At 59.5% G+C, this 23,763-nt stretch overlaps 1 protein-coding gene across 4 annotated transcripts in view; it reads left to right on the top strand.

Moving 5' to 3' along the window:
- ZNF423 (zinc finger protein 423) overlaps positions 1 to 23,763 on the top strand; it is a 254,468-nt gene that overhangs the window by 52,427 nt on the left and 178,278 nt on the right. The window contains exon 1 of one of the 4 annotated variants that reach the window (XM_037141596.2): positions 10,360 to 10,419. The exons of the other annotated variants lie outside the window; for them this stretch is intronic. The gene's annotated coding sequence lies outside the window, so the exon portion shown is untranslated. Of the gene's footprint in view, positions 1 to 10,359; positions 10,420 to 23,763 lie in introns of those variants that run through there. 4 annotated transcript variants of the gene reach the window in all.

A 23,763-nucleotide genomic window follows, 5' to 3' on the forward strand; every position in this document is an offset into this window, starting at 1 on the left:
TATCAGTTCCATATGGTCAATAAAACCTATTATGCACGGAGACTAATACGGCCTGGTTCTCCAAGGGCGTGTTTCCCGGCTGCCTCCCCCCCAGTCCTATGTGGGTGTGTTCAGAAGGCCGCGGTGCACCCGCTGCACGGGCGTTGAGGCTCCCTGTGTGGGCATCGCCGAGCGCCCGTTCCAGTCTAACTGCACAAAAGCCACTGTCGGGGGACGCATGAGCTCCCATGAAGTCAGAATCCCTGCCGTCCCGTCCCGGCTCTGCACCTCCGTCTGGCCCTAAGACCCTGAGCCCAAGCCTCCGGGGTGGGGGGGCGCGGAGGCGAAGTTCAGACTGGCGGGTGCGAGGCCACCTCGGGGTGACGGGGTGACGGGCAGTCAGGGAGTGGGTTTTCAGCTCAGTCCTGCCCTTGCCTGCACTCCCTGCCTGCGTTTCCCCAGCTGTGAAAAGAGGTGGATGAAGAAGGATTTTCTGATGGTGCAGTTCTGTCATTCGGAACTGTCCTGGGGTCCTCGGAAACTTCTGGCCAGCGGCTCTCCTGCTGGCTCAGCACCTGGCCAGTGCCTCTCCTGGGAGCACGGCGCTGGCTCGCTGCCCGGCAGGTGCCAGGCTCCCCTGCCTGTCCCCTGCCCCAGGGTCCTCAGCAGCTGGCTCTGGCCCCGTAGGGGAGCTGGGGCCAGTTCCATCTCGTGGAATTTTGGGCCCGAGGAAACCTACCAGGAGTCACTTAGTCCAAACTTCTCTTCGTTCAGATGTGGAAACTGAGGCAGGGAGGGAGATTCACTTGATTGGCAGCTCCACACATGTGGTGCTTGGCATCTGCTGTACAGACATTTAACTCCTGAATGGTTACACGTGGCGTCTGTGATGTGACGGTTATTTGTGCCTTAAGATGATGCTCAAGTCGTGTAAGTGAGAAAACTCAGTTGGCGATGTTTTGAGAAGCAGCACCTAGTGCTGGGATTCGGCAGAGACCGTGAGGGAGGTTCGCCGTGACTGGAATTTGGGGAACGCTGGTGAGCACCGGACAGAGCAGACGCGGAGCGGAGAGCCAGCACTACCACCAGGTCCCTGGACTCCCAGTCCGGTGCTCTTTCCCGCAGGATCCAGATGCTGCTGGGAGGGCCTGAGGGTCCCGGTGGGGTCCTGGCTGACCCAGGCAGGGGGCACTGTTGTATCTAGAGGGGCCGCCTCCATGGTGGGGGTCTCATCTGAAGCCAGAATTGGGGATGCTTGAATTCTCGGGAGGAGAGTCCGGCGTTAGGCCACGTCGTGGGGTCTGTACTGGGGAAGACAGGAGAAGGGGCCGCACAGCCCTGTCCCGTGTCCTCCTGTGCGCAGAGATGCACCCGCGGTGGTTGAAGTGAGATGCTGGGCTCCACATGTCCTCCGGGCCTCCTGGAGGACCGCTGTGGGCACATGGGCTCAGCCTGGCCACCCGCTCTGCAGGGGAATGCACTGTGTTCCCAAACTTGGACCAGGACGGTGCCCAACCTGCCGGTGTCCACACAAAGCCCTCCCTCCCAGCTACTTTTCCAGTGGTGCTGGAGGCAGTGAGGACAGACGGGGACAGTGGTGGGCTGAAGGAGGGGAGCGGCAGGGGTTTTGGGGGGATGGAGAGCCCTGGGCGGGGCGCATTAGAGCCCGGGCGGCCTCCCTAAGGCAGGAAGGTGTCTGTCCTCAGCAAAAGGCATGGCGATGCCATTGAGGGGGCGGTTGGGGGCTCCCAGTCCACAGTGGAACAAACGGCCATCCTTGGGCCTCTCAGGGGTGCTTGGAGTCAGGGAGCTTGTGGGTCCAGCCAGGATCTGAGCGCAGGTGTGTGTGGGGAGATGGCGCTCGGCACCTCTGCACCCCTGCTGCCCTCGGGGGCTCTGCAGTGTCCGTCGGCTTTGGGTTTTCTGCTGGGAGACGGGGAAAGGGGAGGCCAAGTGGCGGGGCCCCGGATCCCGTGCAGCCGGGCAGCGGTTACTATTTTCTTTGGCCCAGTCTGGTGGTTTCCACAGTGCGTGCACGAGACAAGTCGGCCTCCGAATTTTGCTGGGCCTGGGCTGTTCAAGGCAGCTTGTATCCCCTGAACGTGGAGCTCACGAGGCCCCACCGACCGGCTCGGGAGGCAGCCCTGGCGGCGGGGGAGGGAGGAGTCACATTTATGAGCACTTTGCTGGTGTGTGCCAGGCCGGACCGGCATGCCAGCCCCACGAGGGGGGTGCCGCTGCCAGCAGCACCTCCAGCGTCTCCCCTGGGCTGGTTCCGGGGCGGCCATCTGCTGGGGGACAGGGCCAAAGGCCTGGCTGACGCTGCTTTAGTGTAACGCTTTTCATTAAGTTGAGAAAATGTCACTTGGCCGCATCTGAGAATGGGGGCAGGTGCCAAGGAAGATTATGGGGGAGCAGAGCCTCCCGGGCCCCCCTTGGCGCTGCTGCTGGGAATCGCCAGCCTCGTTTGGCAGGAGAGGGAAGGAGGAGGCTTGGCGCGTCACAGTAGCGGACCCCCGGTCCCAGCCAGCGCGCCGGGGAGTGGGGACTTGAACCCAAGTCCTCCTGCAGCCAGAGCCTGGGGCTTAACCTCTGCAGTGCTGGGCACTGGGAGGTGGGCACCTGAGCAGAGACCGGAAGCTGCGGCATCTCGGAGACTCTGGGAAGCTCCCCAGTGGTATGGGACCCCGGGTAGCCATGGAGGAGGGTCTTTGGCTCATCAGACCAGATGAGTAAATGCAGGGGTGAGTCGAGTAGGGTGGGCACAGGGCATTTTAGCAGGAGGCGTGCGGGGCTGCAGGCACAGGCAGCTCCTCCAAGTGAGGGCCCAGCCTGTTTGGGGTGCAGGCTTCTCACTGCGCCTTCCCCGGCCCTGGGTGCGTGACGGAGAGCCCCCATAAAGAAGCAGAACGCCCAGCGAGCTCCACGCTCAGCCCTGGCTCCCCAGCCCACCAGGACTCTGCGCCGCCGCCCCCAGGAACAGCCTCTCCTGCCCCGTCTGAGCCCAGACAGTGATGGGGGGCCCAGCTCAACCCGACCCACCGATATGGCGGCTTCCGTAGCTGTCGCTGGTGCTGGGTGGGTGGACACTGTGTCCTGTCCTAACTGGCCCTCTCGTCGGACACTTTTGGGCTCTTAGGAGCAATGCTGGGATGGACATCCGGGTGCTGGGGGTCTGTCTCCTCTGGAGTTTTTACCGGGGACTCCCATTTTCATTTTTTTCTTTCAGCCCTGAAATCTAGGCTGGAGGGACTGTCCCCATCTCCTTTCTGCCCACTGGGCCCCTGGGTCCCTCACTTCAATTCTTTCCTGGGTGATCCCCCCCTGGCTCACCAGTGAGGACATCCTGGCCCCCCCCCCCCCCACGACCCTGGGGCCAATGCCAGGAGCTGCGTGGCGCCCTCCAGCTCCGGCTGGCTGTGCTGTGCCGTCCCTCTCGTGCTGGAGCCCCCAACCCAGCCATTTTTCTCAGTGAGGACCAGGGGACATGTTAAAGGAGCAGAAAAGTCCTAAATAAATGTAGAATTTCCCAGCATTTTAAAGACTTATGAAATGCGTTTTTATATGGGGCCAGCTGGGGAGTTTCTCATTAGCTCTGGTGGGGCATCTATGGGGAATTGAGCTAAGTGGAGCCAGGCAGGCTGGGTAGGAAGACGCGGTGGCCCCGAGCTCACCGGGGGAGCGTGGCAGGCATGCGCCGGCCAGTCTGCACGGCGGACCCCCGGCCAGGCCGGCTGGGGCTGCGCCTTTGTTCGAGCTGCTTCCCCGGGCACGGGAGGCCTCAGAAGCCTTCAGGTGGCGACTGGAGCCGAGAGGGGCCACTCTGTTTCCATGGTGAGCAGTCCACGAGGTAGGGCATCTGTGCCCCGTGCACCCGGGGGCACGCACTTGTGTGTGTGTGTGTGTGTGTGCGCGTGTGCGCCCAGGTGCTGCAGCCCTGGCTCGTTTCCCTGGGGGGCCTGGGGCCTCTGTGCAGCCTCTGGGGCCCCTGGGGCTGACTCGGGCCTGTTCTCCGAGGGGAGTGTGGTGTTTCCTGCCCATCCTTTCCTCTGGCTCTGGACCAGCCAGGGACGCCTGCTGGGCTGTGCTCATGTCACTTCCTCTGTGTGGAGTTTGCCGTGCACATGCATGCACGTGTGTGCCACAGCCCGGGGTGTGTGCAAGGTGGCGTGGCAGTGTCTCTCTTCTGACTGCGTTTCCCTGTCCTCCGGCCTGGCTGCTGCTCTCACGTCTGTGGAGTGGGGGTAGCTTGCTGCTTCCGCCTCCCTGGGTGGACCTGGGGCTTCAGCAGAGGCAGGGATGCTGCCTGTTGTTTTGGACACTCAGCCTGGCGCCCAGCAGCTGCTCCGCCATCGTGCGATGCTCTTGGCTTCGTGGTGGCCTGCTCCCAGCCCTGCTGACCTGGGGCCGTCACCCTCTGTTCCCCCTCCTCTCCTGGTGCGGTTGGGCTTTTCAGGGGTGTCAGTAAAAAGGGAGAGCTGGTCCCCAAGCTTCGGTGCTCACTGAGGACAGGACAGAGTCTCCGTGGTGCCGGCCCCTCCCCAGGGCCGGAGGACCTCACTGGAGGTGGTGAAGTCAGCAGTTGTCTCATGACTCGAAGGCTGGCTGGGCGCCAGGGCCACAGTTCGGTGCGTGTGGGTGTGGGTGGGATGTGACATTGTTCCTCGTGACCTTGGGGAGGTCTGCTGGTGTTGCCTGGGTGTGGCGTGTACCAGGTGTACAGCTTGGGTGGTCTTGTTACAGTGAGAACTTGGACATCGAGGTCCGGCTGGGGCCTGAGAATCTGCATTCCTGACTGTGGCTCCAGAGCAGTGCTGGTGCTGCGGGGCCACGCCGAGCCCACCCTGAGCAGCGAGGGCTGAAAGGGTTGGTGAGTTGAGTCCTCTTACCTGCTACCCTTGGCCTTCGTCTGGCTGGAGCCTCTGCCTGTGGAGCTCAGCCTGGATGACACCTCCTCCAGGGAGTGTGCCGTGATAGTCCTGCCATTATCAGTGTGCCTTCCCTCTGTGCCCCCGAGTCCCCGGGCTTGCCCCAGTTCTGGCCCTCACTACCCTCTGCCTGGGTGTAACGCACCTCCAATACAGACCCAGGTCCCTTGCTGCAACCATGTGTGATTTCCTGTACTTCTGGAGTCTGGCTCTGGCTTGGTAACTGGCAGGTACCCGGCACGTTTGCCAAGGTGGAGAACTTCACCTGTGCCTCTTTGTCTGTCTTTGCCCTTGGCAGTTCAGGGCCAGGTCTTTGTTCACTTTGTGAAGAGCAAGAATTAGTTTTGAGGTCGAGATACTTACTAGCTGTGTGACTTTGCGTAAGTTGCTTAAACTCTCTGTGCTTCCTTATCTGAGGCGGGGGAAGTCATTCTACTTCGGGGGCCATTGTGAGGATTACAGGAGGGAATCCATGTGGGTCAGCTTTCGTCTCCTATGGGGGCACCTGACACTCTGCATTTTCATTCTTACTGTTGGTAGCACATTGAGGGGTCCCGCTCCCCCTATCCCGGTCTTGAGTGGCAGCCTTGACATTGACAGCCCCCTTTGCAGGGTGGGGCTGGGACTGAGTGCTCAGGGGACCTTCCTCACCCAGCAGACCCTGCTGGTGGGTGCGGCTCCTTTCCCTGGAGGAAAAGGCTGGGGAGGGATGGGCGGGGTCTACTCTGAAAGGCCCTGAGGCTGCTTGTCACATGATCAGGCCCCTTCCCTGGGCGGGGCTTGACACAGACTCTGCACTGCAGACCTGGGTCAGTGCCCAGGAGGAAATGGCCAAGGTCAGCCCTGTCACGTGGCCTGGCTGGTCCCGGCTTCCTGGGCGGGCACTCTGTGGGTCCCAGCGCCTGGGCTGGGCACGGTCAGCGCTCTGCCGGCCGGTGACCTGCCGGAGGCTGTGGCAGCTGTGGGGGCTGGTTAGGCTGTTGTGGTCTTGGCCGACAGTCTCTTAAAATCCTGTGCGTAAGGCAGGTGTGGGGGTGTGCATGCGTGTGAACGCGTGCACACATGCAGAGTCCTGTGTTGGGCTGAACCGGCCTAACTGATGCCATTGGTTTGCCCACACTGATCATTCTTTCTCCTCCATCGTGGTTGATTGCTTTAACCGACAGCTGCTGCCGTGCCTGGTGGCGGTTAGCACATTCCATTGATACTGAATCCAGTGAGTGGGATACATTTTTGCTTATGCTGTTCTGCTCAGGGCCGAAGGCTTCCGCAAGCCCTGCAAGCTTGCGGAGGCAGGGGCTGCGCCTGCCTTGCTGACTGTTGTGGCCTCAGCAACTCGCTATTATTACAAGCAACCGCAGTAACAATAGAAAAAATAAGAAGCATTTAGTGAGCATTAGCTGGTGCCAGGCTGTATCTTGTTGAGCCCTCCTTAACCGCAGCTGGGAGCAAGCCTCATCCCATCTCGCCGGTGAGCCTCGGAGACACTTGGAGGGGTTGAGAGATGGTGCAGGGTCTCGGAGCTGGCCTGTCACGGCGGGCCAGGGCAGGGACTCGGACCTGTGTTGGTTTTGTCTGAGTCTAGGACCCACTCTGTCACTGCCAGCTCCCAGTGACTGGCCTACACCAGGATGTGCTAAGAGCCTCATGAGGCCATTACAGTGACACACGGTTCGTGAGAGGCCACCGGGGCCCGTGTGGCAGTAGATGGCTGGTGAGGGGCATGGGCTGAGTGGTCTGTAGCAGTGACGTGGAAACCGATCAGTCATCATGTGAGTAAGCACATGCATGCACAACACACACAGACTTGCTCACAAACAGTAGCACACACACACATTCATATACAGTTCCCATCTGGGAACACACACACACTTCGGCACACACATACACTCTCATATACTCACACCCCACCACCCGCTCACTCAGTGCACCTATACATTCACCCATGTGTTCCCCCATCTCTCTCACACATGTGCACAAACATGTAACATGTGCAAACATGAATGTGGACAGACACACACATGGGTATACAGTGGACCCTCTGTCTCTGAGTTTCACACCAACTGCACATCGAAGGCGTGCAGAGAGTTCCAAAAAGCAAACTCGAATGTGCCACGCCCCACGCCCCACGCAGAGCCCACAAGAGTGAAGCGATGGGTGGGCACGCCCTGCTGTAGCCTCTCTGCGTGCACGGGTTCCAGCAGATGCTGGGCCGCCTTCGGACAAGGGCTTGAGCACCCGTGGGTCCTGGAACCCAGCCCCTGGGACTGAGGGAGGGCGGTGCGAGTGTGCCTACTGGTACACCATACATATATGCACACACATATGCACACACATGTGCACACACCTGCAAGCGTGTGCATACACAGGGACATGTGTGCACACCCCCACCCGCCCCTGCGCCCCAGGCTTGCACGTGAGCAGGAAGAGCCTGCTTCTGGGACGTCTGTCTTCCAGAAGGAGGACAGGGCTCCCCCCAGGCAGCTGCCCAAGATGTCTGGCGTGTGTCCTTGCTCTCTGTTTTCCTTGGTTTCACTGTTGCACCCTCAGGGCCTCCAACATGCTTCCCGTCCAGAGATCTGCTTCGGGACCCGGCTCTGCGCCGGCTGGGTGAGACGCAGACCCCACGCCCATCTGCCCGTCTGCCTGTCTGGCCAGCTCGGGCCCAGAGGCGCCCCCGACTTGGACATGACTTCATTTCCACCCTGCACCTGCCCCTTTAAGAGTGCGAGGCCTGGTGGGTCTGTCCCTGGTGTAGGCCTGGGGGAGGCTGGACAGCTGTGGTTGGGGGGGAGCTCTGGTAGCCCCCAAGGGCCTCTTGGAGCCTGAGCCGATGCTGGGGAAGCTGGAACAAAGGCCGACAATGGCCTCCTTCCCTCCCTGGGCGGCCTCTGAGCAGGGCCTGCCTGGGCGGCCTCTGGGGGCTCCTGTTATTTCCTGTGCTGGCTGCGGGGCTCCCGGCCAGCCGCAAATGGGCAGGAAGCAGGCTGGGCATCTCCTCCCCGCCTGCTGGGCCGGCCCTCCCGGGCCTGAGTCGCCGCCTCTGGCAGCCGGGCCAGTGCGGCCTGCCCACTCCGCCGTGCTTTGCGCCAGCCTGCCCGGCCGAGGCCCGTCCTGCGCAGGTCTGCCCAGGCCTCCCGGGAGGGGAAACCTGACCCCGTCCCTGCCGACCTCTCCCTCCCGCACGCTCACATGCTCCTGCCATCTGCACCGGGGGCCTGTTTCTGCCACCCGAGCCCTCTCGGCCAGAGCGCTGGACCCCACAGAGCTGAGGACGAGGTCAGGCAGGGAGCAGTGTGTGGTTACTGATGAATTCATCTGGGGTCGCGGTAGAAGTGAGCTTAGATGTAGCTTCAGAGTTATGCCTAAGGTTAAGGTCAGGGTTAGGGTTAGCAAGCCCTAAAGACTAAAAAGACAGGGGTCAGAACGTGGGTTGTGAAGTGCACAGATCTTCGTGTTAGTCCTTGATTCACCACCAGTCCTGTGTCACCTAATGACCAGGTGCCTCTTGGTGCCACACCAGGCGCCAAGGACGCAGTGGTGGCCTGTCTCTGGGCCCCCCAGGGAACGGTAAATACACAGCAACTTCATCGGCTCTTAGCTCGGAGGTTGGATGCGAGCCTCTATTCACCTTCCCGGGACTGAGCTTTCTGATCTGTAAAGTGGGTTACTGAAGCTCTGCCTGGCGACACTTGCAGGAAGGCGGGCGTGGCTGTCACGTGTTCAGCACAGTGCCTGGCACACAGTAAGCACCCCATAAGTGCCAGCTCTGGTGACTGTTAATGAAACGAGATGAGGTGGCCCACGTATCACTGGGCAGCTAAAATAATCAACAAAAGAACTAATTATGCCAGAAACCTAAGGCAAGGGTCACTATGCAGGTGAGCTTCCTGGCAGCCTAGGCAAAAGGTGAAATAGGATGGAGGTCTGAGTAGCCACCTGTCTGTTTCAAGTGCTTGGGATAGACGACTGCTGGTCCCTGGCACTAAATGCTGAAGAATTTACCGTGTGCATCCTCATTAATCATTGAACACAGACCAGGCAGTGTTTCAGGAACAATTTGGCACGTGACACAGAAACATCTTTCTTCAGTTGCCCCTGGAAACATGCTCAGGCCTCAGAGCACACCCCAGCCGTGAGTGACCTGCAGCACGGCCTGGAGGAATGTGGGCCCAGATGGGGCCGCCTCGGCCTGTTGCATCCAGGGCCGGAGCGCGGGCCGATGCTCCGGGTGCCTGGTTACACGCACTCGAGTACGTGTGTGTCCTGCAGGATCTTGAGAGGCCCTTGGCGTGCCCGTGGGCACGGTGAGTCTTGGGGCAGCTCTTAAAAAAGACGCTTTTTAAAGTCCTCCCCTGAGGATATTTTCATTGATTTTAGAGAGTGGAAGGAAGGAGCGGGGAAGAAAGAGAGTGAGAGAGAGTCATCAAGTGGTTGCTTCCCTCATCATGCGCCCCTCCTGGGGATTGAATCCGCTACCTAGACATGTGCTCTGCCCAGGGATTGAACCCACAGCCTTTTGGTGTGAGGGACAATGCTTCCACCCACTGAGAAACCCAGCCAGGGCTTTTCAAATGTTGTTGCCTTCAGAAAGTAGCCCCTTTTTCTGAGGCCCCCTCTCTCCTGGTCGTGGAGTCTTGGAACACAGCCTGGGGAGCGGTTCACGCCCTTAGGTTTGGAGCTCAGCCGTGCAGGAGACACCTCGCCCGCCGGGTCCCTTTGGTGCCCAGACTGCAGTCTGGCGGGTCGGGTCTGGGGGTCCGGGGGCTTTCCTGAAGCAGTGCCCGCCCCCTTTGCACTTTTTACAAGGTTATGGCACTTACTCGTTTTACCTGCGTGCAATCCAGCCTCCGGGAGGGGCAGAGTCGGGGAAACTGAGGCTCAGGAAGGTGAAGGGGACTCAGGCTGGAGGCTTCTAATTCAGGGTCTTTCCATAGACACATACATGCTGCCTAAACACGCCCCACCCCAACACACCACCCTGTCTTTGCTCTGGACATGTGTATGAACGTTGTCCTGTCCCTGAGCCCCTCTGGTCCCCTCCCCACTCTCAGCCGGCAGGACTGTGAGCCTGTCCACCCCCTCCACCGGAGGGCCTGCTGGTGGCCTTGGCCCTGTGTCTGGCGGGCAGGGCACCCTGTGGAGTTTCCATGGCGAGCTCTCCTTTGGGGGCCCCTGGGTGGGACTTTCCATCTGGGTGGAAACCTGACCCGCAGGCCCGGGCAGGAGGAAATGCCTTCCCCAAATGTGGAGAGACAAAGAAAAGAGAGGCGGCCAGCCCGGGATTCCAGCCAGAGCCCCTGACTTCTGCAAAGCCACAGAGCGGGGGGACTCCCAGGGGCCTGGGGCTGGGCTGCCCAGGACCCAGCCCTCAGGGAAGGCCAGAGCCCAAGCGGGGCCTCCCTCCCCACTGCGGAGGGCCCTGGGGGCTGCCGGCCCTGTGCCCCGCCACCCGGGTCTTGCCCTTGTGTGCCTTTGCAGCACGCTCCTGCAGAGCTAAGTCAGCCGGTTGGTAAGTGGCCACTCGGGGTTGGAGCTCGCCTCCATCGGGCAGGCGTGTGCACAGGCCTCGTCTCTCGGACTCTCTGGAGGAGCGCTTTGCCCACAGTAGGTGTTCCACACCTGCCGCTGTGTGAGGACACGGAGCCTCCGACAGGCTGGGGGTCCTGCCTGGGGTCACACAGCCGGTGTGGTGCGGAGCTGCATTGCCGCCCCTACCTGCTGACGGCTGCCTGCGCACAATTACGGGTCCTTGCTGGCTCCTTTAACGGCGCCCAGCCTGGCCGCACGCTTGACCCCAGAAAGGGCAAGAACCGTTTAATGACATGGTTGCCATGGGGGCTGCCTGAGTGAGCCCGAGAGTCTGGTTACCCTGGGATCCCTCAGGTGGTGGCCTCTGTGGCTCCTCACGGGGCAGGTGGCTGTGACTCTGGGGTTTTAAGATATGTGTCTTCATTCCTCACACAGGAAATAATAGCCAAGGCCCTTACAGTGTGTGTGTCCCCATCCATGGCCCCCGGCCCCCCACCCCGAGTACCAGGGATGGGCCTTTGTGTAACCCACAGGTTGAGGAAGGGACCACAGGACCGTGAAGGGTGGGGCACAGACCAGTGTGCAGGCGTGGAGTGGGGTGGGTGCCGCACTGTCCCCAGCACAGGTGTTACGCTTGGTCCCCCTGGTGCCACCTCAGCCCAGTTCCTGGGGACTGACGGGCTGGGAGACCCCTTCTCAGGGCTTGTCTGGGATTAGGGGGAGAATGGCCAGTCTGCTTCTGCACCCCAGCCCCTTGACCCCCTGGTCCCGCAGCTGGCCGGCACCCCTGCACCCTGGCCTGGTGAGGGGAAGGCAGAGCCTGGGGCCTTGGCTTCCGCCCCTGGGGGACTGTTTCTGCAGCACCTTGTCCCCCGGGGGCTCAGGTCCAGGTCTGGGCCAGTAGCCTGGGGACGGTTGAGCTGCAGGGGCACTGGCCTGTGCGTCGGGGCCCCACGCTCCAGGCCCAGCTCTGTGGCTGACCAGATCCAGGGGCCACCCCGGCCTGGGGAGGGCGTGGTGCCGAGACAGCATGGTCCCCGTGGAGGGTCTCACTGGAGCATTTTGCTGGGACAGTTGAGACTGAGGTGGGGGACTCACGAGCCCCAGCAACGGTCTCTCCTGGGAGTCTTGCCTGTGTCCTCTGTCCTGATTTGGACACCATACCTGAGCTTGGGCTGTGTCCCCGCCCAGGAACACCCCCTGTCCTCCGTCATAACCTGCCCAGAGCTGCATGTCCTTCAAGCCCAGCCTACACCTGGCCTCTGTGAAAGCTTCACACATGCCTCCTGGTGCCTGCTCTTTCCACCAACCCCCGTCCTGGCCTCAGGGTAGGAGGTCTGTCGGGGACCATGTGCTGACTTGTCCCTTCCTTAGCTGCTCAGTGGCTCCATCCCCCCTGCCACTGTGAACCCGTCCCTCCCTTCCTAGTAATCCAGGTTGAGGCTGTGCTTTATTCAGTGGTGGACAATGTCTCAGGAAGTTCTACTGAATGTCTACCCACCTTTCTCAGTTGCTCCTGGATGCCCCTCGGTGCTGCTGTTGTGGGGCCTCTCCGTGGTGGCCAGTGACTGACGGCTGTGAGCCCGAGTCACCACTGGCAAGATGCCAAGGGGCTTCACTCGGTCAGTCACCAATGTTACCGAGCACCTATTAAGTGCGGGAACCATTTGACGTGGCGAACTGGGCCAGCGTAGTCCCTGCGCACAGTCCAGTGCGGGAGGTGATGCCCAACGAAGTGAACAAACACATACGAGTGTCCCCTGGGAGGTGACCAGGAGGTGGCCCGTCAGAGAGGGATGGGGACAGCAGAGGGGAATGGAGCCATGCGGTGGGGGTGGGGTCAGCAGTGGTACTAAGACCAGAGGATGGCGTGTTGCCCTGAGCGGTGTGGCTCAGTGGGTTTAGCACCATCCCTGCAGAGCGAGAGGTTGCCGGTCTGATTGCCAGTCAAGGCACAGGCCTGGGTTACGAGTTTAGTTACGTGTTCAAGGGACAACTTATTGATGTTTCTCTTCTCTTTCTCCCTTCCCCTCTCTCTAAACGTAAATAAAAAAATTAAAAAACCCAAAAAGATCATTAAAAATAGACAAAGAAGATGGGACCCAGGGCAAAGGGGCAGATGGGGAGGGAGGGAGACAGCAGCAGCCCCGAGGGGCCTCGAGTCACAGTGGGCACTGTGGGTGTGCTCCCGAGTGGGGGAAGGCTGGGAGAGCGGGGGAGGGGAACCCCCTGAGCTGTGTGGGGGCAGCAGTGAGGCTGTGCTTGGCCGCTCCGCCAGGGGAGAGATGAGCGGGTCTGGGGCGGGAAGAGGCCAGGTCAAAAGTTTGTTTTTGGAGGTAGGCCGGACAGAACTGGTCTCAGATCGGATGTTGGGATTGAGAAGAGGAACCAGAGGGCTCCGAGCCACCGGGTGGGGGTAGGTGCCCTTCGTGTGGTGCAGTCCTGGGGGAGCCTGTCCGCTGCGGGTGGTGATGGCGAGGCTCCAGAGCTGGGCCTTGGCCATGAGTTTGAGATGCCTCTCCAACGTTGAGTGGGCACCCAAAGGATGGTCCTGTGACTTGGGGGAAGGTGGGACTGGGGTATATTTGGGTGTCACAAGTGTGTGGTTGGTGCCTGGAGCTGGACAGGTGCACCCCCAGGCCGGGGCACCCAGACAGAACAAAGGAGGCCTGCGTCCAGGGAGACCTCAGCATTAAAGGCGGGGTGAGGTCAGAGGGCAGAGACACTGGGGGCTCAGGGAGGTGGGGGGAAACTCAGGACAGGCAGCGCCCCCGAAACCCAGGCAAAGAAGGTCTTTCAGGAAGCGAGGGGGTAGTGGGGCAGGTCCAAATCTTTCCAAAGTGGGGTGCTGTGACCTTGCTGGGACCAGCTCTTCTTCTAGAGTAGGTCATGTTGCTTGAGATTTGTGCAAAGGCAGAGAAGACCAGCCTAGCGCCTCTCATGTCTCTCCCGCCTGGCAGGAGTCGGAGCTGCTAAGACAGCCTTTGCTGAAAACATTCTGGGGCGAGGAGAGACGGGGTTCAGGGGTTAATGAAAGGAACTCTCGTCTGCAGGCCGGCCCATCTGGGGGCGCCTGCACCGAGCCCCCCTTCCTGGCTTCCGCTTGGGAGGTGTCCCCGGAACAGGGTGGTGTCTGGGAGCCGCAGACTGTCCGTGGCGGAGTCCAGCTGTGCCCGAGCCCTGAGTGCGGCGACTGCCCGCTCGCGGAAGTGGGCCAGCCGCACCCCGAGCAGGATTAAAGGGACGTGTAATGGATTAAAGATCAAAAATGTTAATTAAGAAATGGTCTTTTCTAATAAGATGCCTTCAAGGGCACAGGCCTGAGAAGGAGGGGATTTCTCATTTTGGCAACATGGGTTCTGTTGTAAGGAAATTGGTTCGCAGGCAGCGGGGAGGACCGACGTAAGTCTCCTTTTACAGACATCTCCATCCAAATTAATTAGCAGGAAGGAGCGGGGGGCAGAGCAGCAGGCTGGCGGGCGTGTGGGCGGGAAGGCTGCGTGGACTTCAGAGCAGGCGGTCTGTGTCCTGGTGCTGCTGGAACCTTGTGTCCGAGGGCACGTTTCGAGGGGCCTTCGTGGGTCTGGCTGCTTCCGGGGTTGAGGGGTGAGGCCTGACTCGATGGGAACTCGCTGTGTGACTTTTGGCTGTTCCCACCCCTCTCTGATTGTTGCTCTGGCTTCCTTTGTTATCAGTTGTAGATGAGAACAAAATATCTCCCATCCACCTCCCCACCTGTTGGGTCAAATAGATTCTTCATGAGTAATCGGAAACTCACACCTCTCTGAGGGAATCAGTGAGACTTGCTAAGGGCTAGTTTGGTGGGTCTGAGCCCACCTTGGCCCCCCCAGGTCCTGCTTTCCCAGGCCTCCCCTGCATTCCCCACCAGGAAGGGCACCTTAGCTGGACAGTTATGGATTGGGCCCTGGAGTCTGCCAGGTAGTAGACTCGAGTCCCTCACCTGCCCTTTGCTTGGGACCTTAGCTTAGTTGCTCGACTTCTCTGGGTCTCAGTTTCCCATCTGTAACACCGTTCCAGGGGGTTCTTGCCTTGTAGTGTGAAGTGGGATGGGAGAATAGCGGTCTAGAGGCGGGGCTTCGAGGGGGCGGGGCTCGGGGGCGGGGCTCCCGTGGGGCGCCGGGGGCTGTTGTTCTTCGGCCCTGAAGCAGAGGAATCCCTGTCGCTTCCGCACGGGTCCTCGGGTCCTCCTGTCCTCGCTTGGAGAACAGCAGCCACCTACCCGGTCCACCCTGGCCTGCAGCATTTTGGGTTTCCTGGGCCTTTCACAGTGCAAAACCTCAAAGAAAGGGGAGTCATTCCGAGCCTGGGGCTTGCTCTGGAGGCTCCGAGACTTGAAACTGGGAGTGAAAGGGGCGCCGATTCAGGACGAGGACGCGCTCCTTGGGACCGAAGCACAGGTGTCTTCCCGCCAGTGCCAGTCTCTCGCGGGCAGGGACCAGGGAGCCCGCAAGAGAAGCCAGGGGAGCCCGGACCCTCCTTGCTCCCCGGTTGGGGATGTACAGTCTTCCCGTGGCTGCAAACCCTCACGATTTTAAAATGTAAAACGACTCTCATAGTCTTATCTAATGATATTTGCCCTAAATTACATTTTTGTCATATGAATATCATGGCATCTGCTTGAGTTTCTTTGCCTTTGCTTGCTAGACCATTTTTTAGCATTTTACAATTTTCCCATTAAAAACTTTAAAATTGTGGTAAAATACATATATTGAGTAATACAAAATTTACATCTTGACCATTTTCTTTTTTAAAAAGGATTTTTAAATTTTATTTTTATTTACTTATTTTTTAAAAGATTTTATTTATTTTTAGAGCGAGAGGAAGGAATGGAAAAAGGGAGAGAAATCAATGTGTGGTTGCTTCTCACGCGCCCCCTGCTGTGGACCCAGTCTGAAACCCAGGCATGCGCCCTGACTGGGAATTGAACTGGGGACCCTTGGGTCTGCAGGCTTGTGCTCAGTACACTGAGCACAAGCTGGGTTACAATTTATTTTTAGAGGGGAAGGGAGGGAGAAAGAGGGAGAGAAACATCAGTGTGAGAGAGAAACATCAATCAGTTGCTTCTTGCACACCCCCAACCGGGGACCTGGTCCACAACCCAGGCATGCGCCCTGACTGGGAACCCATCCAGTGACCTTTCAGTTCACAAGCTGACGCTCACCCCACTGAGCCACGCCAGCCAGGCTGCTGACCATTTTCAAATGTCCGATTCAGTGACACTGAGCACGTTTACCCTGTTTTGTGCCCATTGCTACCGTCACCTCCAGAACTTCTGTACTGTCCCACACTGGAACTCTGTCCCGATACACACTCACTCCCTCCGCCCCTGCCCCCGGCCCCAGTCAACCACCATTCTAACTTCTGTCTCTGAACTTGAGCACTCTCCGGACCTGTGTAAGTGGAGTCGCATGGTGCGAGTAGATTGGTGTCTGGTTTATTTCACTCGGTGTGGCAGTGTGTCAGAATCTCCCCCGGTCTCGGGTGGACAGCGCTCCATCCTACAGACGGACCGCGTTGGGTCAAGCCGTCACTGGCCGGCGGACACTTGCATTGCTTTCTGTGCTGAGGAAGCACTGCACTGGCGTCCACAGCGGCTGCGCCATTCACGACACCCTCACACGAAGCTCTGTCTGCTGGTGGACTGAGAAATTGCCCAGAGAGGGTGGCCACTTCTTGTCCCAACTGAATAAAATAAAGGACACCAGCAGCTGAGGCTTGCCTGGTTCTCGGAAACAGGGTGTGGACTGGACCCTGGGTGGTGCCGAGAGCCCTGGCCAGCCCTTCTGACTCTGGCTGAGGGCTGGACTGACCTCCTTCCCGCCCCAGTGCAGCCACGGGAGCGGAGGACCCACTGACACTGGGGCATGCGCGCCTGGCCCTGCGCATCCTGGGCCGAGGTCTTCCCCGCACACAGCTGCAGACACAGACAGTGGAGGAGGCAGCCAGCGGTGGACATCACGTCTGTTCTGAAGAGCGTGGACATTGAGACCTTGCAGTCACCCTCATGGGCCCTGCCCTGGTCTTGCTTGCCTGCCCTCCCCCTCCCTCCCTATTTTTTCTTTCACCTCTGACCGGACCTCTGGCTTTGTCTAGCCCTGCCCCTCCGCCATCATTTCTGCCTCCAGTGGCCACTCACCAGTTCCTTTGGGGCCACATCCTAGTCTCGTCCCAGGCAGGCTGTCCTTGGCTGCACCTGTGGTCTGCTGAGTGCCTGGGCCTGGCCCGTGGCAGGTGCCTGGCGGCAGGTGCTCGGCCGCACTAGCCGCCTGATGTGTCCCTCTCACTGCTGCTCAGAACTGATGTCTTTCAGGCGCTTTATTCCTATGGGCTATGCAACTCAAGGATTAATCTGAGTTACAAGCGAGAACTCGACCCTAAGAATGGCATCTTATTATTATTATTATTATTATTATTATTATTATTTTAACCAACTGCAATTTCCAAAGTGTGTGTAGAGGGGAGGAGGCACCAAAGACCACCGCTCCCCCCTGGAAACCAGGGTTACTTAGAAGCCTTCCCCACGCTTCTGCTTCACCAGCGACGGAACAGCATGTAAATAAATCTGGTTTCCCTCCAACTCAACGCGTCACAGGCTTAATTACAGCAGCCCCAATGTGCGTCTGTGTGTGTTTTTCCATTAGCGAAAGAGGCTCGTCATTAGCCACGTCTGGGAAGGATGATTAGGAAGAGCTGGGTTCCACCCTCGATAGGTGTCCTCAGAGAGCAGAGAGGGACCGTGGCTGCGATCGAGTTCTCCGTGATAAAGTTGGCTGGGAGGAGGCAGGAAGCGTCCCTGCAAACTGGAAGGAGATGATAGAAAGGGAAGAGGCAGGCGTTCCTGCCCGGAGGGGAGCTGTCTGGGGGCCTTTGTTAACTCCTGCGTAAGGAAGTGTCCCTCCTGGGGCTGGACCCTCCATCCCTGGTGCCTCTGGCCAGCCCTGAAATCTTGGGTCTCCAAGACCCCTCTGGAGCCCTCTCCTGCATTTTGACTCCAGGTGCTGGGAATGAGGCCCACTTGGTGGGGGCAGGGCTTGGCCATAGCACTTCCACTCACCTCTTTTAGGGGGCTTTTCATGTCTCCCTCTCCCTTCTAGGGAGCAGGGGTGGAGCAGGGAGAGCTCAGGCCATCCCCAGGACGGTGCCCCCAGAAGATTGTCCCCGGGAGGATGGCCGCACTGGATGGCTGTTACAGTGAGCGAGCGTTTTGTTCTAGGAATAAGTAGCTCAAAACCCCCGTGAGAAATTAGTTAACACAAAGGGAGTTGGACCCTATGGCCAGAGATGCAATTGTCTGCAGGAAGTGCCCTGCCCAGGGGGGCTTTGAGGGAGGATTTAAGTCCATTCTGCCTGGCACTCAAGGCACAGTATTGGCAAAAAAGTTTTTTTCTTTCCTTCCGCCCGCCCCCCGCCCCAGCATGATCAGGTCTCTGGTTTAGCCGCCTGAGGGGCTGCATTTTGTGATGCTGATAAACCTTTGATCCAGAAATCCAGGCACAGGTGTCAGGTGTCTCAGCGGCACAGCTGACTTCTGACTTTGTCCAGCAGGGCCAGCCAGGGCCAGGGCTGGCCGTCCCCAGGCACTGAGCGGCTTTGGGGGTGGAGGGAGACCCTGCAAGCTCAGACTATTCCAGCCCCTCCTGGTGACAAGGGTCCCCAACGGGTGTTCTCCCAGGCTCTGCTTGAATGCCTCCAAGGATGGGAGGCTCATCTCCTTTCCGTGCTGCCTGGCCCCCAGTGACAGCCCCCATCGCCACATTTATTGAGCACTTACTGAATGCCAATGACCACTTAATGAAACAAGCCCGGTGGAGACCCTCCACGAGGCCAGGCGTTGGGGAAAAATCAATGACACCGTGGGGATTTCTGCCCTCTGGGAGCTCCCGTCAGACTGGGTGTCAGGGGACAAAACCAATCAATGTGGTGAGGTCTTGAGTGCTTCCGGAACTGAAAGCAGATGGGGCAAAGGGTGGGGAGCAGTGTCCCTGCCCTGCTGGGACACCCAGCCCGGCTCCTACCTGGTCACACCAACCTGTCAACTCCTGAACTCTCCACACAGGCTCCGGCCCAGGGCCTCAGCGTTAGATGGGCCCTCCACCAGCAGCCCCCTCCCTCACCTTCCTCTGCTAACCTGTGTCTGTTCTCTGCCTTGCATGGTCACCTCCTGAACTGATACTCTATTCCTTGTCACCTAGTAGATCATGTTGGTTCCGCTGTGTCCCCACCCCGAGGAAGACACGGAGGTTCAGGGACGGTAAGTGATGGGCCTAGGGCCATACGGCTCGAGAGTGGTGAGGCAGGGACCCCCCTGCTGCTGGTCTGAGGCCGAAGCCACACTCTCCATCCCTGTGATGAGTTGGTGCAGGGTGCTTCCCCTCCTTGGTGGCCCTGTGGGGCCTGGTCTGTCCCTGCGACCTCCCAGAACAGGCCTTTGGTGTCCATGGAGGGTTTTCCCACCCTCCTCCTGTTCCCCTGGGAAGGATGAGATGTACAGAGCTGGAGTTCGCTGATGACGTTGCCATTGCCGCATGGGGACCCCCGGCCCCCAGGTCTGTCAGACAGCAGGTGTGGGGGCCGAGAAGGTGGGCGAGCTGTGCAGGTGGGAGAGAGCGTCGTGGCTTCCTCCGAAGGGGCTGCTGAATGGCCACCGGGCCTGAGCCCTGCAGGGCAGGGTGCAGGCAGGGCCTCGGCCCCCGGCCCCCTGGTGTGGGGCTGTGCCTCGGGGTCTGCGGAAGCCGGTGCTGCACCAGGCCACCTGTTTCAGCTGCTTTCCGGACTCTGTCCCTGCCAGGGGGGCCTGGGCTCTGGGTTCCTGAGTGAGTGAACTGTGCGCCAGGTCGGATGCCAGGGCTGCACAGCTGTACGCCCCGCACCCCGACGTGGGCCAGCTAGCCCGCCGGGCAGAACCCGCTGCTATCCCTCTGCGGCCTCCTGGCTGCTCAGACCCGGGACCCCTGGGGGGCATGTGCATCCTTCCAGGGCTGAGATGCAGCGGCCAATCAGAAACCGGGCCTGGCTGTGGGATCCGAAGCTGGGTCTGACCTCACGGCCCGTGCTCCGGCCGCAGCCCTGCACCCGGAGTGGGGCCTCTTGCCTGTACGGCACGTTGGCGTTCTGGGTGCCTGTCACTGAGGTTGGACCGGATGGAAGCGTCGGGCAGAGGCACTGGAATGAGCCCTCATCGCACACATTCACCTGCAGTCTGTCTTCCGTCCGGACTCCCCACGTTGGCCTTGAACCTGGGTACTGGCACAATTCCAGGCTCCTGCCCAGTCACCCTGAGTCAGAACTTGACCGTGTGTCCCGGGCCTTCCTCGGGCCCCACACTCCCCAAGTCTGTGCTGCAAGCACACTGGCCTTCTTCCGTTCTGGGAAGAGACCTGACTGCCCGCCACCTCAGGCCCTTCGTGCTGCGCCCCTGCTTCCTCCTCCCCCTGCTCTGCAGCGCAGCCCCCTGACCCTACTGCCTGGGCTGGCCTCTCCTTGCCCCCATCACCTCTTTCTTTCCTTCAAAGCACAGATTGTTCGAGGATGGGATTTTGTTTCCCTGCATTTCTGCCGCCTTTCTCCCTGACCAAGAGGGCGTTCCCGCCCCCTTCCTGCTGCTGTATCCTGGGACAGTCCCTGGCGCGTCAAAAGTCTCACTAAATGTCTGAGAACAAGTGAACATGGCTGTTGGGGAGAGGTGTGCGAGGCCCTGGCCTCCTTCCTGTGGCTACCGGTGCTGTCGTCTGTGATTCAGAGCCGGCAGCTGGCGGAGAGGGGAAGGTGTGCCCCAGGGGAGCCTGCTTCCCAGAAACGTTCAGCTCACCGCCCCCACCTGCACTCCCCCAAGGACAGAAGAATGCAGGGGCTTCCTGGAAACGTCGCCTGCGGTGGGGATGACTCTGGCGTGTTTAGCTGTTAGTGACGAATCCCAGGAAGTATCCCAGCTTCGTGCCCTGGAGGGGAAATGCCTTCTTTGCTCTTTGGTGGAGGAGAGGGGAGAGGAAGCCAGCGACTGAGCATTTCCTCAGTGGGAATTTTGTTGACTCGCCTTGGGATCCATGCATGGGAGGAAGAGGCCCAGCTGCAGCTCGCCCAGAGCAGGAAGTGATGCCGAGTGTGCACACGTGTGTGTGTGTGTGCGCGCACATGTGTGAATGACACCCAGAGATGGGGCCCCTGGGTCCCCCGCAGATCCAACTCCGTGCTGATGTGCAAAGCAGGTACTTTTCCTGGGGGGGGTGTCACGGTCAGCTTTCTGGCCCAGGGCAGTGGCCGCAAAATTGAAACAGAGAATCAATATTTCAATTCTGTTTTAAGGGCATGAGGACAGTACTTGGGGATGGAGATACCGAGGCTTGTTAAATACAGATTCCTGGGCCCCACAGTCAGAAAAGGGCTGCTGGCAGGTCCCCTGCATTGTCACGGGGCCTCTGTCCTGGTGAGGCCACCCCAGGTGGCCCTCTGCCCTGCACCTGCAGAAATGGACGCGCACCTGTAGAGCCTTGTATTTCCCAGGCATCCAGGGTGAAGCCAGTTGCAAGGAAGCCTTTTCTGAGATGGAAGAATCCCACCTCTCCCGCTCGGTTTCCTGGGACCACTTCCCCTCTGACCTGGAGCTGGGACCCGTGTGGTTCCCTCAGAGGCAGCGTGAGAGGCAGGCTCTCATAACCAGCTCCTGGGAGAGGCTCCCCACCCAGACTCACACAGAGCAACAAGGTGTGACGAGGTGACAGACCAGCGTGCGGCTCATGGTCCCGTTCTGGTAAAACCATGGCCAGTGCGAGTATCCATGAGCGTGCGGTTTTGTTCATCAGAGTGGGCACAGTGCGTGCCCCCACCGGGGACGGCTTTAGGTGGTTTTTACTCTCTATACAGCCCGTGTGTCTGTGTCTTCCACATCAGTCGCTGATGTCTGTGTCGTCAGAAATAACAGCAGAGCTTTGTTTTGTGGGAAAGAAATCCCCTGGAAGGTAGAAGCAGTTCCTGGGGAGAAAGCTGGGCGGGACCACCGTCTGCCTTGGCGTTTGCTGGGCGTCGGGGAACGTGGGTTCCTGTCGGTAGCCTGGGCAGAGCCAGCACATGGGCACTTCTGGGCCGGCCCCGTCTGTCCTGTTTGCGCCCAGGTCCCTGTGCCCTGCTTAGCGGGGGTCCCTCCCGGGACCTCACGTCCTGGGGCCCGTGTCTGGTGGGTTTTGGTGCTGCAGGGGGTGGTGCCTTGGCTGAAGAAGGAGGTGACTCTCCACCTGCCTTGTCTGTTTATTGATGGCCATGGTCATGGGATGGCAGCCCCTGGACGCCATGGAACCTCGGCCCCGTCCACGTGGAAAGCTGCTGGCTGTGGTCATGTCCCTCTTTGCTGGGGCCTCCAGGTCACTGTTCACCCCTTTCTGCACTAGCAGGTGAACACTGGGGGCTCAGAACCCGGAGCCCCGGTCTCCTGGGGGCTGGCATCCCTGCTCCATCCTTCTCTGGCTGTGTGACCTTCCTTCTTGGGTCTCAGTTTGCCCGTCCGTGCGTGAGGCTGGCACAGCACCTACCTCACCGGACAGGAGGCCACAGCGGGTGCCAACAAGGTGGTGCCTCCTTCCTGCCCAGAGTCAGGACTGGGCTGGGAGGGTTTGCAGACACTGTTTGGAACCCCCGTGACAGGCGAGACCCGCCCTGCCTGATGAGATTTCTCAGCAGCCGGCTCCTTCGCTCAGCCCTGCAGTCAAACGCCGTCCCAGGGACTGGGTCCGCGTCATTTTTTCCACCCCGTGTGTGGCTCCTGGAAGGGGCCGGGGATGCACAATCGGCGGACCTGGCTCCTCCTTAAATGAGACTGCGTTCCATTCTCATCTCCCCAAAGGTGTTTTTCCAGACTCAGCCGTGGCTTACAAGCTCAGCTTACCCGCACAGGGGTCAGGAAATTGGTGAGAAGTCAGAGTTGGAGGGTGGGTTTTTGTTTTTTTTTTTTAAGACACGAAGATAGAAAATCCGCCTTCACTTAAAAATAGCCAACTGGGTGTGTTGTCGGGCAAAGGGGTCCTGTCCTAAAGGACCCACCTTCCGGAATGGATGGGTACCACCTCAGTCTTCTGAATCTCCGTCCGTCCGTCCATCACTCAGCACATAGTCACTATGCACCTACTATGTGCCAGGCACCAGTCTAGTGCTGGGGTTCACAGTGAGTAAAACAGACAGCAGATCCTTAGGGAACACTGATTTTCTCCAGCCAGAAACTCCCCTCCCTCCTGGGTCCCTCCACCTCCCCATCACCCTAGTTTTGGGGGGGTAAGGACCTCAAGGCTGAGGTGGGATCAGGCCACAGAGCCACAGCTCTGGCTCTGCCACTAACTTGCCACCTGGTCCGGGAACATCATCATGGCCTTAGATTTTGATAAAAAGCTGTGGATCGGATCAACTTTTTCTGGGGACCCTTCTTCATCTACCCCCCCCCATTCATTCCCCATTGTCTTTGTAAAAATCGAACTATGTGATGAACACTTTCAGTCACTCCTCAATAGTTGGTTTTTAATTACAAAATATTTCAGATACGTGAGGGACGGTGACGAGCAGGCCGGACGTACCCTTCGCTTCGGGGGCCGTGTAAGGGTTGCCCTGTGGGGCTCCCTGTCGGCTGCTGTCCCCCAGCGTCCTGCCTGGAAGGTTCGTCCTCGCCGCTCTGTCTCGCAGTCCTACCTGCTGCCAGTGTCACCCCGTGAATGTGCCACAGTTTTGCTCTCCGTCTCCTACCGTGGAAGTGTGGATGCTGTCTAGTTTTTTCTTTCTTTTTGGGGGGTGTGGTAAATAATTATGGGGTGGGTGTTCTCACAGTGGTCTGAGGGTATGGCTCCGATGTCCTTGCTGGCCGTCAGCTCTGTTCTTCCTGCCTTCACCTTAGTGACTTCTTTTCCAGTGGTTTGTCTTTCCTCCCCGGCTGAATGTGGTGTCTTCAAAACCCCACGTGGGCCCTACTCCGCCCCTGATGGGCCAGGTCTGTGACACAGGCCTGTCCTGGTTGCTCAGAGATGGGGCTGGCCCCAAGGGAACCTGAATGGGAGATTGGGGAAGTCGGGGCTATGGCTGGCACCGGACAGCCGATTGCAGCCCTGCCCAGGGCAGCTCCGCCCGGGCTGTTCAGGGAGTAGCCTCCCGCCTTTTGCTCTGAGCTGTCTTAGGGAGCACCTGTGTCTTTGGAGATGACAGCGAGTGAGCAGATTAATGAAGCCCCACTCAGGATTTCCCTCCTGTGTTGATGGGGACAGCCCCGGGGTGGCGATCTTCAGAGTGTCCCTTTTAGAGCTGTGGGGGGAGCAAAGGCTTGTGGCAGTCTCGG

The sequence above is a fragment of the Artibeus jamaicensis genome, unplaced genomic scaffold (assembly GCF_021234435.1).
Source record: "Artibeus jamaicensis isolate MK-2021 breed Jamaican fruit bat unplaced genomic scaffold, CSHL_Jam_final contig_3152, whole genome shotgun sequence".
NCBI lineage: Eukaryota > Metazoa > Chordata > Mammalia > Chiroptera > Phyllostomidae > Artibeus > Artibeus jamaicensis.